This window comes from Triticum urartu, chromosome 1A (genome assembly GCF_056163025.1).
Source record: "Triticum urartu cultivar PI428250 chromosome 1A, HENAU_Tu73, whole genome shotgun sequence".
NCBI lineage: Eukaryota > Viridiplantae > Streptophyta > Magnoliopsida > Poales > Poaceae > Triticum > Triticum urartu.
The window spans coordinates 577,995,526-578,000,975 of record NC_141873.1 but is presented as its reverse complement, the minus strand read 5'-3'; the positions used below and the strand labels follow the sequence as shown (position 1 = coordinate 578,000,975).

The 5,450-nt window shown below is 50.6% G+C and overlaps 1 pseudogene; it reads right to left on the bottom strand.

Annotated features, from left to right (window-relative positions):
• Positions 1-4,221: 4,221 nt before the first annotated feature.
• LOC147992977 (uncharacterized) lies at positions 4,222-4,752 on the bottom strand (annotated as a pseudogene).
• Between the last annotated feature and the right edge of the window lie 698 nt (positions 4,753-5,450).

The window sequence follows — 5,450 nt, the reverse complement described above, 5'->3', positions numbered from 1 at the left end:
CGTTGATCAATAGATGGTTACGGTTTCCTGACCATGGACATTGGATGTCGTTGATAACGGGATCACATCATTAGGAGAATGATGTGATGGACAAGACCCAATCCTAAGCCTAGCACAAGATCATGTAGTTCGTATGCTAAAAGCTTTTCTAATGTCAAGTATCGTATCGATGGACAAAGGCAAGTATCGTATCGATGGACAAAGGGAATTGTGTACGGGATTGATTGAATCCTTGACATCGTGGTTCATCCGATGAGATCATCGTGGAGCATGTGGGAGCCAACATGGGTATCCAGATCCCGCTGTTGGTTATTGACCGGAGAGTTGTCTCGGCCATGTCTGCATGACTCCCGAGCCCGTAGGGTCTACACACTTAAGGTTCGATGACGCTAGGGTTATAGAGAAAGTATGAACGCGGTTACCGAATGTTGTTCGGAGTCCCGGATGAGATCCCGGACGTCACGAGGAGTTCCGAAATGGTCCGGAGGTAAAGATTTATATATGGAAAGTCCCGTTTTAGTCACCAGAAAAGTTTCGGGTGCTATCGGTAACGTACCCTCCCGGTGGTCCACCAGGTGGGGCCACCAGCCCCGGAGGCCTACATGGGCCAATAGTGGGAAGGGACCAGCCCCTAAGTGGGCTGTGGCGCCTCCCACCAAGGCCCAAGGCGCCTCCAAGAGGGGAGGGGGGCAAACCCTAGGGCAGATGGGCCCTAAGGCCCACCCCAGGTGCGCCTCCCCCTCTCCCCCTTGTGGCCGCCACCCTAGATGGGATCTAGGGCTGCCGCACCCCTTGGGGTGGGAACCCTAGAGGGGGCGCAGCCCCCTCCCCTTCCCCTATATATACTTGAGGTATGGGGGCTGCCCAACACACAATCTGATCTCTCTTGGCGCAGCCCTACCTCTCTCCCTCCTCGTCTCTTGTAGTGCTTGGCGAAGCCCTGCTGGAGTCCCGCGCTCCTCCACCACCACCACACCGTCGTGCTACTGCTAGATGGAGTCTTCCCCAACCTCTCATTCTCCCCTTACTGGATCAAGGCGTAGGAGACGTCACCGGGCTGCACATGTGTTGAACGCGGAGGCGCCGTTGTTCGGCGCTTAGATCGGAATCAGCCGCGATCTGAATCGCTACGAGTACGACTCCTTCATCCGCGTTCTTGCAACGCTTCCGCTTAGCGATCTACAAGGGTATGTAGATGCACTCTCCTTCCCTTCGTTGCTAGATTACTCCATAGATTGATCTTGGTGATGCGTAGAAAATTTTAAATTTCTGCTACGATCCCCAACACAGGCATGGTATAAAATCAATGCCATCGAGAAGACAAAGGACAAACTGCCATTGACGAACGCCTGATGGTGCAGTGATGACACCAGTGCTCGTCGTCCAGATCTTTGCTCCGATGCTCGTTGTCACTGCTTGCCCTTCAGATCTTGTGCTCGTCGCCACCGGTGTGAGAGTGAAGAGAGGGAACGGTGAGCGGTGAGAGAAGAGTGAGGGTAGTTATGGCGGTGCTTCGGGAAAAAACGTGATGTCTTGTGCGCAGCCTCGGGCATGCAACCGCCTACGCCCACATGCCTCGAGTTGCATGGCTCAGGCCTGGCTATGAAAAAACGGCCGATGCAAACGTTCCTCCAGAGCTTGACCCCGGTGTGCTTTAATGTTCGTATGGGCCAAGATTATGGTACAACCCAGGCAACCAAACGATCCAAAACTCCAGTGGGGCTTTCAGACCCTAATGCAGGCTACCAAACGTGTCCCAAGGAAACACATCCGAGCCAGAGAAGGATAAGTCATGGTCAGCCGAGGCATCGCAACAAGGGCGAACCCGGAATGGGCCGAGGACGGGGAAGGCCCATTTGGCCGCAACGCCGTCGACAAAGGTGAATGGAGGAGGCTTGACATGGTGTGGGTGCGGGGGGTGGTTGCGTGCGCTGAAGAATGCATCGGTCGTCTCATCCATGTATATGGATAGTTATTGTGTGACTCACCCATTGAAAAAAAAGGTATTAAACTGCAAAAACGTCTTGGTATTTTGGAACAACACTAGTTGCATTAACTCGCATGCATCTGCATCACCAATATATGCATCTTCTATATCTAAATAGCTAGCCCCCACTAACATGTTTATCTCAACATGCAAGCATATCACCTCATCATTCAACATGCATAAGGAAAGACCCACCTCAACATGCAACTATGCATATTAAAAATCCACTACAACATGCATGCATGTAAAATTTCATTTTATTATGCTATTTACATTTAATTCTTATATACTTTTAAAAACTATTGTTTCTAAAATTCATGTTCCATATAATCAAAATCTTATTCAAATATTGCAAACATTCCCGCAACAACGTGCGAGGCATCATCCAGTTATATGTAGTGTTATACTATTCCTCTGGATCCCCAAATCTGAAAACAGTGTTGTTTTCCTGTTGATTACTGGAGGCATCCATCATGATTCATTAATCAACTAGCCCTGCTCTGCTCTGCCAGCTGCAGGAAGAGTATATACGACCAGTCCAATTAGGGAGGAAGAGAGTATATACTTGCCAGTCTAAAGACAGGAGATGCCATCCATTATTGCGTCCTGTGATGAGCCAGAAATATGCTGTAGCCCTGTAAGAATCGACCGACCAAATTAACCGATCGAGGGGATTTTAGGCCGACGACAAAATGACAAAAGGAAAAGCATGTACGCGCACATGCCTGCCATGGGAGGGACAAATATACAGCAATGCCGCCGTAGGCCGTACCTACAAGCAAGTTATATATATTACCAACTACTTCCTCCGTTTCTAAATATAAGTCTTTATAGAGATTTCAATGCGGACTATATACGAATATATATATAAACATAGTTTAGAATGTAAATTCACTTATTTTGTTCCGCATGTAGTCCACTATAAATCTCTAGAAAGACTTACATTAGTGTATTCTCATGTGGCTACGGAAAAAGGGCGTCATGGTTGGCCGTGGCCTCGTCGATGAAAATCAGCCTGAAATGAGCTGGACGTCGCGTCGTCGTCAAGGGCAAACGTGGGCAGGGCGACACAGGAACAGCGGGACAGGTAGGAAGGAGGCGGCGGATAGGAGGAAGAAAGAAGGGGAAATCGACTAAAGGAAGAAACATTTTTAGGAACCGATTCATAGGTGTTCCCAATATATTTAGGACATATTTGATTCACATGAGTTTAACGTTGGAATATGAAAAACAAATGAATAAAATGGCATGCCATCTTGAATACTACAGAGTTGTGAGGATGTTCTTTGTTGTTACGAAAATGACTAGGAACAACTAAATGTTCACCCTAAGTATAAGACACCCCAAATATAATAAAAATTGCATCGAGGTCCGTGGACTACCAAACAACCGCTATTGTTGTCATAACGAGCGGATGACACGCCGCTGTCGCCGCTCCCCGTACCGGCCCAGCCCGGCCTTGTTGATAACAGCCTGGAAGTCATCATGCACGTGCCCTAGAGACCAACTTCGGAGTCGTAGTCGTTATTGTTGAAGCCTGAATCGATCTGAAGCACTTGACACCAGAACTTGTCGGCATGTATGTCCATTGAGAAACTATAATATCGCTGCACCAAGGAGACGACAATAATCTCAATGATGAAGGGTTGCCTCCATGAGGACTTGCTTCACACGCCTCCCAATGGTCCAAAGCACCACTGAAACGAGGGCGAGAAGCCAAGACTTTATTCCATACCGACGACACCACCCTCAGTGACAAATCCTAAACTATTCCAACCTCTACCATAAACCCGAAGACTAAGACTCGGGGTCCCTCCATCCTCGCATTGCCGTGGCGACTGAAGGGGGCTAGGGCTACCAATGATGACACTAGCGGTTGAAGGGGAGGAGTAGCCACCCCTCCTAGTCACCTCCTAAAAGAAACCTTGTGAAAATTGTTCGTGATCTACAATTTTCAAGAGGTTGGAGTGGATGGTTTATTATTTATAAAATGCAGTGCAAATGAATCCTAAGAAAAAATATCATGGTTTACCATCCCACGATCAAACAACCCACATAGTAAAAGTTCCCAAGATTTAGAGTCCATTTACAGATTCTTTACAAGCCCCTAAGAGCATCTATAGCCGGATATGACAAATATGGCCCCTCAAATACCCGCGGACGTGCCCGAACACGTCCACGGGCAGTGACCGAGCACTCCTCAAATCAACACAACTGCATCATGACATTCCATACTAGATTCTTAAATCCATGCAAAAGCATGCAAACTTAAAAGCATGCAAAAGTTGCAGCTCCGGCGCCTCCGGCTGCTACGCTCCGGCCTCCTCCACCTCCATCTCCGTGTCGAGTTCGGCGAAGAGCGCGTCGGACGCCGCCTGCTCCTTCCGGAGGAACTGCCGGTTGGCCTCCACATATACCTTATCCTGGATGGACTCCATGATGGCCTGCCGCTCCGCCTTCTTCGCGGCTTGGGCGACGGCGAACACCGCCTCTGCCTCTACCTCCGCCATGTTGAACCCCCCACCCCGTAGCAGGCTGCTTCGCCTCCACCTCCGGATCCGCCACCTCCATCGGCTCCGGCAGCGGCTCTCCCTCCTTCTCCTCCGGTTGCTGCTCCGCGTCCTCCTCCTCATGCTTCGACGAGTTCAGAGGCAGCCCGACAATGATGCAGGGGGAGGAGGGTGACGTGTCTGGATATCCTTTGCTATCTGCTTCCGGTGCTCCCGCGTGAGCATAGCATATGTGTTGATCATCCGTCGGACCATGGCGATGCCGGAGAGCGTGGGAGAGCGGGGAAAGGAGGCGAACCATGGCGATGCCGGAGAGCGTGGGAGAGCGGGAAAAGGAGGCGGACGGGCTTAGGTGGCGGCATAGAGAGGGAGGAGGTGGATGGGCTAGGGTTCGGGGATGTCGGCCGGCTTTGACCTCGGGCGGGGAGCCAAAGTGGTGCCACACGACGATGAAGGAGGCGTCCGTCAGATCATCAGGTTTCCGGGCATTTCCATGTGGGCCTACATCGTTAGTCCTATGTGACGGACGCGCCCGAGCGCCCCCATATCCGCCCCATATTTGGGCTGAATATGAGGAGTGTCGGTCAGCCCGGACGTTTGAGGCCCGTTCGAGACGCCTGTCTGTATCATATTTTTGTGACCTGTCAGTGACCGACGGGTTGCCCAGTCGTTTGAGGCTGGTGTGGGGCGCCCGGCTATAGATGCTCTAAGTGCTTGCATGGTGGGCTTGCTTGCTTTGCGTGCTCAGGGTACACTATAGAGGTCATTTTTTTTCCTATCGAGTATGAGACATCTATAGTGATTCCTTTTTTTTGCATGGTAATACGTGTCTCATTTATATCATAAAGCTACACGTAGGCGCTGAAGCAAACGCCGTCGCAACGGCGGAGCCCGAGGACACAGGTCCACCGCAAGGATGCCGTCGCTGCCGCACCATCCTTACTTGAACAGGC